Source organism: Chlorocebus sabaeus, chromosome 11, assembly GCF_047675955.1.
Source record: "Chlorocebus sabaeus isolate Y175 chromosome 11, mChlSab1.0.hap1, whole genome shotgun sequence".
In the NCBI taxonomy this organism is placed as follows: Eukaryota; Metazoa; Chordata; class Mammalia; order Primates; family Cercopithecidae; genus Chlorocebus; species Chlorocebus sabaeus.
Window position 1 is genome coordinate 6,034,461 of NC_132914.1, and position 12,865 is coordinate 6,047,325.

Sequence of the window (12,865 nt, forward strand, 5' to 3'; positions counted from 1 at the left end):
CATCACATACTTTCCTTATTTCTGTTTGTTCTATGTGTAAGGATGGGGCAACATAGATATTCATTCCTCTTGTAATGAAAATAAAGGGATGGAGGATGCACGGGGAAGGGGAGGCCTCAGCACAAGGAATCAACGACTGAGCTTTTCTGGAATGAAGTGCATTCCATTGGAATCACGTACACACACCTGTCTTGGCTGTTCATGTGACATAGACAGCCGCGAGAAAGAATCCAGCCCCAACAGCAAACTAAAAATATGCCATACATTTTGGCACCTTTACCAAACATGAATAACGCATCATAATTTCATAAGTGCCATAGCACTCAACCCATAAGAAAACACACCTTTTTGAAACTAGCTTATTTAAACAAAACACACAGATCATATATTTGGGTATGTATACTTGTGTATGCAAACCAACATAGACACACTTATTGAAAAACAACTAGAAGAAATCCAATAAAATATTAGTAATGGTTTCTTTGGATGATGGGCTTATGGGTGGTTTTTATTTCTTTATTTTTAAGCCACTTTACTGAGGTATGTTGGCATACAAAGAGCTGTACGTGTTGAACATATACAACTTGATGAGTTTGCAGATAAGTATACACCCATGAGAACATCACCAATCACTCCATAAAGTTATCCAGTACCTCCAAGTTTCCTTTTGTTCTCACCCTTGTTTTTTTTTTTAATTAAAAAAATATTTTCTCTTGTGTTAAGAGCAATTAATGTGAGATCTATCCTCTTAGCAGATTTTAAGTATACAATACAGTATTGTTAACTATAGGCTCTATATTATACAGTAGATCTCCGAGCATACATGCATTGCATAACTGAAATTTTGTACCTTTTGACCAACATCTCCTCATTCTCCCCTCTCTGCAGCCCCTGTTAACCACTATTCTACTCTTTGGATCCATGAGTTTGACAGTTTTAGATTCGTCGTACAGGTGGGATCATGCAGTATTTGTCCTTCTGTGCCTGGCTTATTTCACTTAGCATAACGTCCTCCAGGTCCATCCACGTTGCAGCAAACGGCAGGATTTCCTTATTTTTAAGGCTGAATAATATCCATTGGGTGTCCACATTTTCTTTATCCATGCATCTGTCAGTGGACACTTGGGTTGCTTATACCTTTTGGCAATTGCGAATAATGCTGCTATGAATATAGGAGTGCAGATATCTCCTCAGGATGTTGACTCTGATTCCTTAATATATACATCCAAAAGGGGGATTGTTGATTCAAATGGTAATTATATTTTTAATTTTTTGAGGAACCTCCATACTGTTCCACCGTGGCTGCATTGCCACCAACAGTGAACAAGGGTTCCCTTTTCTCCACATCTGCACCAACACATTTTATCTTTTGTTGTTGGACAATAGCATTCTAATAAGTGTGCAGTGATATCTCACTGTGGTTTTGATTTGCATTTCCCTGATGAATCGTGACATTAAACACTTTCTCCTATATCTGTTGGTCATTTGTATATCTTCTTTGGTGAAATGTCTACTTAGGTCCTTTACTAAATTTTTTATCAGGCTATTTGGTTTTTTATGTGTTTCTTTGTTTTGCTATTGAATTGTAGAAGTTCCTTTTATATTTTGGATATTAATCCCTTACCAGATACATGGTTTGCAAATATTTTCTCCCATTCTGCATATTGACTTTCACTCTGCTGATTGTTTCCTTTGCTGTGTAGAAGCATTTTAGTTTGATATATTCCCATTTGTCTATTTTTGCTTTTGTTTGTGCTTTCTGTGCCATATCTAAGAAATAATTGCTAAGTTCAATGTGTAGAAGCTTTTTTCCCTGTTTTAAGAGTTCTGTTGCTTCAGGTTTTACATTTAAGTCTTTAATCCATTTTAAGTTGGGTTTTTGTATGGTATAAAATAAGGGTCCAACTTCATTCTTATGCATGTGAATGTCCAGTTTTCCCAATATCATTTATTGAAGAGTAAATAGTATGAAGAGTTTAACAATATTGATTCTTCAGATCTGTGAACACAAGGTATACTTTGTAAACCAAAACTTATTCTGAGACAGGTCTCAATCAATTTAGAAGTTTATTTTGCTAAGGTTAAGGATATGCCTGGAAGAAAAAAACAAGCAGTCGCAGAAATAGTCTGTGGTCTGTGCCTTTCTCCAAAGGTGAATTTAAGGGATTCAGTATTTATCAGTGCCTTTCTTCAATGGTGAATTTAAGGGCTTCAACATTTAAAGGGGAAATATTGGGCTAGTGGGCTGGAGGGGAAAGAGGGAAGATATGGTAGGGCCATCCACATGCTGCAGGAGAAAATGAGCGGGTAGGAAAATAGTCAATTAAGTATTCATCTTGTGCTCCGCAAATTGGCACTTAATATAAGGTGAACATAGAGCAGCTGCCTGTGGAGATACTTAGCCTTTTATCCGTATCTGTCTGCTTAGGAACAAAAGGGAGGGCAGCTTCTTGCATTATTCACCTTTCGGCTTAATTTTTTCATTTTGGCAGAGTGAGTTGGGGTCCCAATTTTTATTTTCCTTTCACACCTTCCCTTTATTTATGTCATCTTTATTTTCTTTTATCAATGTTTTATAGTTTTCAATGTGCAAATTTTTCACCCTCTTGGTTAAACTTATTCCTAGGTATTTTATTCTTTTTGATGCTATTGTGAATGGGACTGTTTTCTTAATTTTCTTTTTAGATAGGTTGTTAGTGTACAGAAATGCAAATGATTTTTGTATGTTGATTTAGTATCCTATAACTTTACTGAATGTATTATTTCTAAAACTTTTTTTGGTAGAGTCTTTAGGGTTTTCTGCATATGAGATCATGTCATCTGGAAACTAAGGCAATTTTACTTCTTCCCTTCCAATTTGATGGCTTCTATTTCTTTTTCTTGCCTAATTGCTCTTGCTAGAAATACTACGTTGAAGTGAGAAGTAAAGAAAAAAAACTTTTTTTTACTATTGAATATGATGTTAGCTGTGAGATTTTCATGAATGGCTTTTATTTTCTTGATGTTAGTTCCTTCTATTCCTAATTCATTGACAGTTATGTTCCTTCTATTCCTAACTAGTTGAGATTTAAGTTCTTTCTATTTTTAATTTGTTGAGAATTTTAAATCGTGAAACAGTATTGATTTTTGTCAATTTTTTTCTTCATCTATTGAGATGTTCATGTGATTTTTATCTTCATTTATTGATTTGTATATGTTGAACCATCCCTGTAGCCCAAGAAAAAAACCCTTCTGGGTTATGGTGTATGATCCTTTTAAAGTGCTGCTGAGTTTGATTTACTAGTATTTTGTGGAATATTTTTGCATCTACGTTCATCAGGGGTGTTGACCTACAGTTCTTTTCTTGTAGTGTCTTTATCTGGATTTGGTATCAGGGTGGTGCTGGCCTCAGGAAGAATTTGTAAGTTTCTCCTCTTTTCCTGTTTTTTTGGAAGACTTTAAGAAGTGTTGGTATTAACTTTTCTTTGAATGCTTGGAAGGATTCATCCATGAAACTGTTTCTGGGCTTTTCTTTGCTGGGAGTTTTGTTTTGTTTCATTTTGTTTGTTTGTTTGTTTTCAATTATTGCTCAAATCTACTTGTCATTGGTCTTTACAGGCTTTCTATTTCTCCTTGATTCAATCTTGTTAGATTATATGTCTCTAAGCATTTATCCATTTATTCCAGATTGCCCAATTTGTTGCTGTATAATTGTTCATAATAATTCCTCATAATCCTTTTTATTTCTGTAACATCAGGTGTAAAGTCTCATCTTTCATTTCTGATTTTATTTATTTGCAACTTCTTTCCTTTTCATTAGTCTGTCTAAGGGTTTGTCAACAAACAGCTTCATCAATTTTTGTTTTTCTGTTTTCATATTCTGTCTTATATTTATTTATTCCCTAATTTATATTACTTCTTCCCTCCTGCTACTTTTGGGATTAGTTTTTTCTTTTTTTGTAGTTACTTGAGATGTAAAATTAATTATTTGAGATCTTTCTTAATGTAGCCATTTACCACTATAAACTTCCTTTTAGTATTGCTTTTGCTGCATCTCATAAGTTTTAATATGTGGTGCTTTCATTTTCATTTGTCTTGAGATATTTCCTAATTTCTTTTTTTGATTTATTCTTTGACCTAGATATAGTACTCTTGGTTGGCAGGTTTTTTAAATTTCAGCACTTCGAATATATCATCCCACTCTCTCCTCACCTGCAAGGTTTCTGCTGAGAAGTCCACTAGTAGCCTTATGATGGTTCCTTTGTTTGTGATAAGTCACTTTTTTCTTATTTCTTTCAAAATCCTCTACTTGACTTTTGAGAATTCAATTTTAAGGTGACTCAGTGTTAACCTCTTTGGGTTCAATGTATTTGGGTACATTGAGACTTCATGAATTTAGATGTTCATTTCTCTTCCTATATTTGGAAAGTTTTTAGCAAGTATTCCCTTAATAAGCTTTCTTCCTCTTTCTCTTTCTTTCTTCTCCTTCTGAGTCTCCCCAAATGCATATATTGGTTCACTCTATGGCGTTCCATAAGTCCTTAGGCTTTCTTCACTTTGTAACTTTTCTGTTTTTTCTGTTCCTCCAATTGGATAATTTCAAGTGACTTGTCTTTAAGTACAATGATTCTTTCTTCTGCTTGACCAAGTATGCTACTGAAGTTCTGTATTAATTTTTTCAGTTCAGTCATTGTATTCTTCAGTTCTAGGATTTCACTTTGGCTCTTTTTTATTATTTCTATGTTTGTTGAACTTCTGATTTTGTTCACATGTTATACTCCTAATTTTGTTTAGTTCTCTTGCAGCTCATTTAAGACAATTATTTTGAGTTCTTTGTCAAGCAGATTATGGATATCAATTTATTTAGGGTAAGTTACTGGAACTTTTTTCAGCTCCTAATAAGGTAGTATCGAGTATTCCTGATTCTTTGTGATCCTTGTAGCCTTAGGCTGGTGTCTGTGCATTTGAGAAGTAGTCACCTCTTCTAGTTCTTACTGGTTTCAGCAGGCAAAGACCTTCATCAGTCATACTGGTCAGAGATTGTGGGGTGGATCAGCTGCCAGAGTCAGCAGGCAGTGTCTGTGGGCAGACTTAAGCTGAGTGGGGTCCAAGGGTGGATCTGCTGCCATGGTCCATGGGTGGGCCTGTTGCCAGAGTCTGTGGGTGGGCTGGCCTGCTGCTGGGTATGTGGGCAGGTGGGCCTGCTTCCAAGGACTGGGCTGCTGCGCCACAGACAGTCAGAGATTCTGTTGGTATTTACATGAGAGTAGGGCTGCATTTGGTTTCCATGAGCAGTCAAGGTTGCTGCTGGGTCCACGGGCAGATGAGCAGGGCTGCCCCTGGGTCTCTGGGAAAGTGGGTGGATCTGTTACCAAGTCTCCTGCTCTGTGGAAGTGGTCATGCCATTGGGGACATGGGAAGGCAGGTTCCTGTAGGGTCTGTATATGGACAGAGTTCCTTATGAGCAGTGAACAGGCAGAGCTGTCACTAGGTCTTCAAGTGAGCGAGGCTGCTCCCAGGCCCATGGTTGGTGGTTCTGCTGCCAGAAAGCATAAGCCTGCATTCTCAGTGAAGTTTTTCTAGGTCTTGAGCTTCACCAGGGTTCTGCAACCTCTTACCTGAAAACCAGAGCTCTCATAAAGGTATATTTTATATATAGATAGTTGTTAAATAGGTGTTTCAGTAGAAGGGTGAGGCCTGAGGACGTCCTATTTTGCCATCTTGCTGATATCACTTTATTTCTTTATTTCTATCTTTCTGCACTTAAAATTTTTCTACTTTGTTAATAAATTACTTTTATAATGAAAAATGATTTCTTCTAAAAAGAAAATTTACCAACTCATATATTTTTTTATTACAAGTTTATAAAGTTTGTAAATTACCAGTTAAGCCTCTAAAATGCAATATCTCCCTAGATAAACATCGACTACGGGTGCCTGATGAGAAAAATACAATCTACCAAGGAGCAATATACTTAATTTCCCAAAAGCCTGTGACATAAAACCCAAGAGGGAAATGAGAGCTCTGTCCACACATTGATGGAAGAACTAAAGGGTAAGAAGAACAGTGAATAGGATCTATTTCCCCACCACCAGAGGTTCTGCTTCCATTTACGATGCAGACAACTGCAAGAGAATACAGTTCCCAGCCTAACAACAAGAGAAATCTGGATAATCTGTGAAATTATAACTTTTCTTGAGCTCATCAGAGAGCTGAAGTTGTAAGGTAACCAGGAGAAATGAATTTTTTTAATATGCCAAGTCCATCCAAGGAAAACTGGGATATGTGAATAGTTTTACATTTGACAGAGAATGGGAGGATGCAATAGTCCCCATAAAAGTAAGAAGAAATAGCTAAAATTTTAAAAATTCAGAAAGATGAGTATAAGTTAGCATGACAGAGTGTAATAACTGGGAGCTTCAAACACAAGAGCAGTTTGCCCTCATGCACAAGGTCACTTCCGTAGACCTCACAAGGAAGATAATGGGTAAGGTAAGAGACCAGAGAGAGTCAGTCCCCTTAAGTTGCACACAGGTATGAAAAACCATGCACTTCCTGGGATCATCTCTTATTCAAATCGAAAGCCTTAAACGGAAGAAGAGACCTGACCCAAGGACCTAGGCAAAGACCCACTGCTTCTGAAGCCAGAGGTGGGTTGCACATACAGCCGATTGTCCTTGGTGGAAAGGCCAGAAACTCTCCTAGGCCCGAGATTCTGCAAACTTACAAATTAGAAGCCTGTTACTGCAGAGGAAGGGCAGGAAACTGTCTCCCACCCAAGAATCCCTACTAGGAAAAGGCAGAGTTTAACTGTGAGGGGCAGAGGGAGGACATGAATTCTAAGAAACCCTCATTTCTGAGGCTTCAGTGCACAGAGCCTGCCTAAGACTGAGATAGGCCTAGAACAAAACCTACCTATTTCCCTCTACAGCCCCACTTATAGTAAACAAGTGATAAGCTCCACTTCTCAGTGAGCAACAAATATCAACAGTCTGATGCTAGGGGAGCAGGAGGGGCATGGAGAAATACCCCGTTGTGGCAGAGGCATGCAGGGACTGCTGAAATCTGAGAGTGGAAGAGAAACAAAGAGGACAAATTTTCAGCACTCCAGGGCTCACACAAAGTATAAGATAATAGAGTACCATCACTGAAGGAATCTGAAGTTTGTGGTGCCGTGCACCGAAGGTGATTCTTGCAACAACGAAACCTCGCTCAACTAGATGGACTCAACTCTCCTCACTACTGACCTGATGGAATGGAAGAGGCATGTAGGCATAATACTACTTACCTCAGTTTCCACTGTCATTTTATACACAATGTATGGCATTCGATAAACAAATAAAATTTAAAAATCCCATTGTTAGGAAATAAGGCAATCAATGAAGCTTGATTTGGATGTCAGAATGATGCAATAGGGATTTTTAAATAACTCTAATTAATAGATTAAAGCAGAATCTACCTCAAAAGATGTATCAAAAGAAAATATGAAGGGAAAAAAGAGTGGAAAAAAAACAAATCTAGCATTCGAGACCTATGGGACAATATCAAAGGATCACACATTTAATTAGAGTCCCAAAAGGATAAAAGAAAGAAGAGACAAGAATATTTAAATATGTTATGGCTAAGAATTTTCCAAAACTTACAGAAAACAACAAAACACAAATCAACAATGTTCAGAGAACCCCATGAAGAATAAATACAAAAATAAAAATGAAACCCCACATACTTAGATACATCATAGTCAAATTTCTGAAAACCAAAGACAGGAAGAGCAAATTTTTAATTAAGCTTATGGGGGAAGGAAATCAGATACAACAGAAGAGCAAAGTCATCATACAGGATTTATAATCAATTTCTTGGCAGAAACTACGCAAGCCAAAAGTTAATAAAGTGACATCTTAGAGCAGGGGTCCCCAACCCCCAGAGCACAGACTGGTACCTGTCCATGGCCAGTTAGGTACCAGGCCACACAGAAGGAGGTGAGCAGCAGGGCAAACAATCATTACCACCTAAGCTCTGCCTCCTGTCAGAACCACGGCAGCATTAGATTATCCAAGGAGCATGAACCCTACTGTGAACTGCGTATGGGAGTGATCTAGGATGTGCACTCCTTATGAGAACCTAATGGCTGATGATCTGAGGTAGAACAATTTCATCCCAAAACCATCCTCCCACTGTCCCCAGCCTGTGGAAAAATTATCTTCCACAAAACTGATCCCTGGTGCCAAAAAGGTTGGGGACTGCTGCCTTAAAGTATGGAAAGAAAAAAAACTATTAACTCAGAATACTATATATAAATAAAATCTCTTTCAAAAATGAAGGCAAAACAATGTCTATTTTAGGGAGTAAAAGCCAAGAGAATTTATTACCAGCAAATATGAACTGTAAGAAACATTAGAAACAACAACAACAAAAAAGATCTTTGGGCAAAAGGAATATAATCTCAGTAGAAATTTGGATCTACACAATGAAATACAGAGTACCGGAAATGGTGAAAAGGATGACAAGTAAAAGACATTTTTCCTATTAATTCCTTTCAAAGGCAATTCACTATCTAAAGTATGCTTTCTCAATCACCATTTATTTCTCAAACACTGTCACCATTATTTCTTCATTTCTTTCTGCATTGTAAATTTTTCTACTTTGTTAATAAATCACTTTTATAATAAAAATGATTTCTTTTGGAAACAAAATTTACCAACTTATTTTTTCTTACAAGTTTACAAAGTTTGTAAATTACCAGTTAAGCCTCTAAAAAGCAATTTCCCCTTAGATAATATTGATTATGGATGCCTGAGAAGAAAAATGTAATCTACAAAGGAGCAATATATTTCATTTCTCAAAAGCCTGTGACATAAAACACAAGAGGGAAATGACAGCTCTGTCCACACCTTAATGGAAGGAATAATGGGTAAGAACAGTGAATAGATCTTATTTCAACTTTTATATTTTAAAAAGAAATTTTTTTAGAGAGTTCTCATCGTAAACAACGGTCCTAATGGTACCTATGGTAAGATGGGATTGAAAAGAGGACACAGAAGAGTATAACTGCTAGCTTTGATGGGTTTCCTTAAAAAAGATGAAAGAACAGAAATTAGAACAAAAGTCAAATTACACACCCACTATAATTCCTCCTTCTCCACCTACTTCTAAGTTCCCTTTATCTCCAACTCCCTGGCCTTGGCCCTCCAGAAGGTCTTCTAGATATCTGGGCCCCTAGCTTAAACCCCTCTCCTCAAAATCTTGTCCCATCCCTTCAACAGATTCCTTTAACACCTAAAACTTCTCCAACTTTCCCAGAAAATCCTTTAAATGTTTGACTGTTTGCTTTAACTTCCCTGCAAGATTTACAAAAAGCACTCTTACCTGACCTCCAAGCCAAAGGTACACAGGTTACTTGTGTAAAAGCTGGCAGCCAGGAAATAAATCGAACACAGATTCAGGGATTTGCAGCCTGGCAGGTTCTACTCTACCTTAAAACTCCTCTTACTTCCATGAGACTGTAATAAAACTTCATCAGCTCCAGGACTTCCCAGATTTTAGACCCCCAGAGCAAATAAATAAATAAATAAATACATAAATTCCTTAGAGTGTCCCACACTTAAAGAGAAAAAAAGCTTAAAAGTTACCCTAGATCTCTGATAATAAGCAAATACGCACCCAAAACTCCTTCGTAGAGAAAACCTGCATTTTCTTCCAGTCCCTTGGAATTGTAAATCTTACTATGTCTCTGAAATGTAAATATCTAAGGAATTAACTAAAACAATATCTACACCCATTTGAGACTAAAAAAAAAAGGGGGGAAGAAGGGGCTTTTTATTTTAAAAATCAAACTGCTATAAGAAGTCCTACACCCCAAATTTAGTCCACAGTCCCCATAGGATTACCTAGCAAGGGCAAATGACAATTTTTAATGTGTTCTCCACCAATATTGGTAAAAAAAAAAATTTGGCCACCTAAGCAGGTAACCTTAACTTATCCCATGTGCAAAAACATAATTTGGATCCAACTGCCCTTTTATAAACTAGTGAGCTTTATATTATTGTACCTGTCTTATCGTTAAAATTTTTCAACGAAAGCTGTAAGATTTCTTTGTGTCTATACGTTCACATATGTTTATCCATGTGTACATCTATGTTTACATGGTATAAAACCCCTTTTAAAAAGTTCTTTTAAAATTGGGTATGAAGATAAGTCAGTACTCATATAAACCAAATACTCCTAATATTGCCAGAACTATAGAAACTAACCGAAATGTTTTTCAAGTTTACATGACTTGTGTGCTCTTTGGTAAATAAGATTAGTTTAATATTGTTAGATTAATGAAAACAGCTCTGCCTTCTGAGTTAACAGCAAACAAAACAAAACAAAAATATGTATTTAACTTCAGAGTTCTCGCTTTGGCAATAATTGTCCGACATGCATGTGCTGTAAAAATAGTTAACTGGAAAATAATCTGAGATAATGGCTAGCTTTGATGTTTTATGAAATTTTCATGAGTAATCCAAGCATAATTGTTAAGAACAACTAAATTAAATAGATATAAGTGGAATAAAATTTTATAAATATATTTTTAAATAAGAATTTTTTTTATGAAATGTTTACTTTAGATGTTTCTCAAATTTCTTTGGTAACTACATTCTTAGGGTGTTGCTAAGTTAAATTAAATGATGGATATTCATTGCATATCTAGATCATTTCCAAGTGACGTAAAATACTAAAACATTAATCACTGAACATAAGGTTTAACTTTACCTACTTCTGGCTTCTTATTACAAAGGAACTAAAATATTTGTGTCTGTTAGTAAATATATCCTGTTTGACATTGAAAAATTGTTCTAAGAGGAAGCATATGTTTCTAGAAATTATGAAATGTGTATTTATAAAATGTTATATAATGATTTGAAACTGTTTACCTCTTAGGTTTTCACTAGAAAATAAGGTTACCAAGAGTTAAAATTTCTAACTAATATATAAAATAAGAGAAACAACACTATATGCAAATATAAAAGGAAACTAAGATGTTAAATGGTATGAGGATGTGGAGTTTTTTGTTAAAGAAAAGAGTAATTTTGTCTAGTTTAGAGGTTACTTAAAGGTTGTTTCAGAATGAAGGAAGAAAGGATATAGATAAAACTTAATGATGACAGAAAGCTGGGAAGAGAAAGTGAAAGAAAATCTTTTATGCTCAAACTGACTATAACTGAATGAATTTATTATAAAGGTATTAAAATGAGACTTAATATCAAAAGTATACTGAAACAAAACTAGAATTTGATCTTCTCCTTTAAAATGTCAAGATTTTCTTGGAGTATTGATAAGAGATAATGAAAAATTTTTCTTCACCTTTTAAGTTAAACAAAAATTTGTGTCTTACCAAAATAATTTATTGTGCTTCATGTTGTCTTGTATTAGGTCTTGAATTTATTAAGAAAATTGAGTCTTTTCAATATTAAAAGAGCTAAGGTTTTTCATACAGCTATGTCAATTTCTGCATTTGCCTTGAAGTCTTTTAATTGTCACTCTGGTTAAATGAGGGATACAGTAATTTCTGATACTATTAACTCAAGTGTTTTAAACTTTTGTTATATTGAAAAACATTTTCTAAAATCAAATTCAAAATTAAATCTTTTTGACCTTGAACCAACTTTGGGACATCCCACAGGGACCCAGAACTCTCAAAAGATCTATAAAAAATAACTATTAAAATAGGCTTATTTGATACGTTAAATTACATGGAAAGTATTGTCGAATAAGAAATTATGTTTAACCTTCTTTGAATTATATAAGCACATTATTAATATGTGTTCCAGAAGTTGTAGGAAATTTCTAAAAATATGATATATCTTGGCATAATGCTGTTAGTCATAATTTTGGTTATTATATTAAAATGGTGTATACCATAGAAATAACTAGATTTTCTTGTCAATCATGCCTTGCTTTTCTCTTCTTAATTTGTCTCTTGTTACCTGATCTGTTTCAATGACAAATGTATGAGGGTTGAGGAAAAATTGTATTTCTCCCTGACACTGATAATTAGTACCAGAAAGAATCTGGAAAAAATCCCTAAATATTTGGAGATTAAACAACATCCTTCTAAATAACCTCTGGGTCAAAGGAGAAATCACAAAGAAAATTAGAAAATATTTTCAATTCAGCGAAAATAACAAAACAACATATCAAGATTTGTAGGATACTGTTAAAGCTATGTGTAGAGAGATATTTGTAGTATTCTAAAACAAGAAAGCTTTGAAACAGTAATCAAAGTTTGTACTTTAGGGAAAAGGCAAAAATTCAACCCAAAGCAAGCAGAAAGAAATAATAAAGATTAGAGCATAAACCAATGAAATTAATAGAAAATAATAGAAAAAAGTCAATGAAACTAAAAACTGGTTGTTTGAAAGGATCAATAAAACTAATCAAGAAAATAAAAGACAGAAATCACCAATATTGGGAACGAAAGAAGGGACATCAGTATAATTCTTGTTTATTCATTATGATGTGCTAATGTTAGTTATCTTTTCATGGGCTTATCTTACGTTCTCCACTATTCCACATTATCTGTCTCTGGAAGAGGAAAAATGATGGGAAAAGGTAGGAGAGAAAGAAGAGGTAACAAACACAAACTTCCCTAATGCTTTCATCTTGATCATCTTGCTTAACCTCACTTCTAATTCTCACAACATCTTTTCAAGGTGACACAACTAAAGATCCCTGGTCAAATTCATTTGCCCAAAGTCATGCAGCTAGTACGCGGCAGAGTCACAATTTTATCTTTTCATCTGACCCTTCCATGTCAATACAGTAATAGCAGCAATAGTAACTGAGGTGTATTGAGGACTAATTGCCAAGCTGTGTTCTAAGGAAATTGCAAATATTCTCTTAC

General features: G+C 35.3%; 1 protein-coding gene across 1 annotated transcript in view; it reads right to left on the reverse strand.

Moving 5' to 3' along the window:
- ANO2 (anoctamin 2) overlaps nucleotides 1-12,865 on the reverse strand; it is a 361,822-nt gene that overhangs the window by 187,113 nt on the left and 161,844 nt on the right. The gene's annotated exons all lie outside the window — the stretch shown is intronic.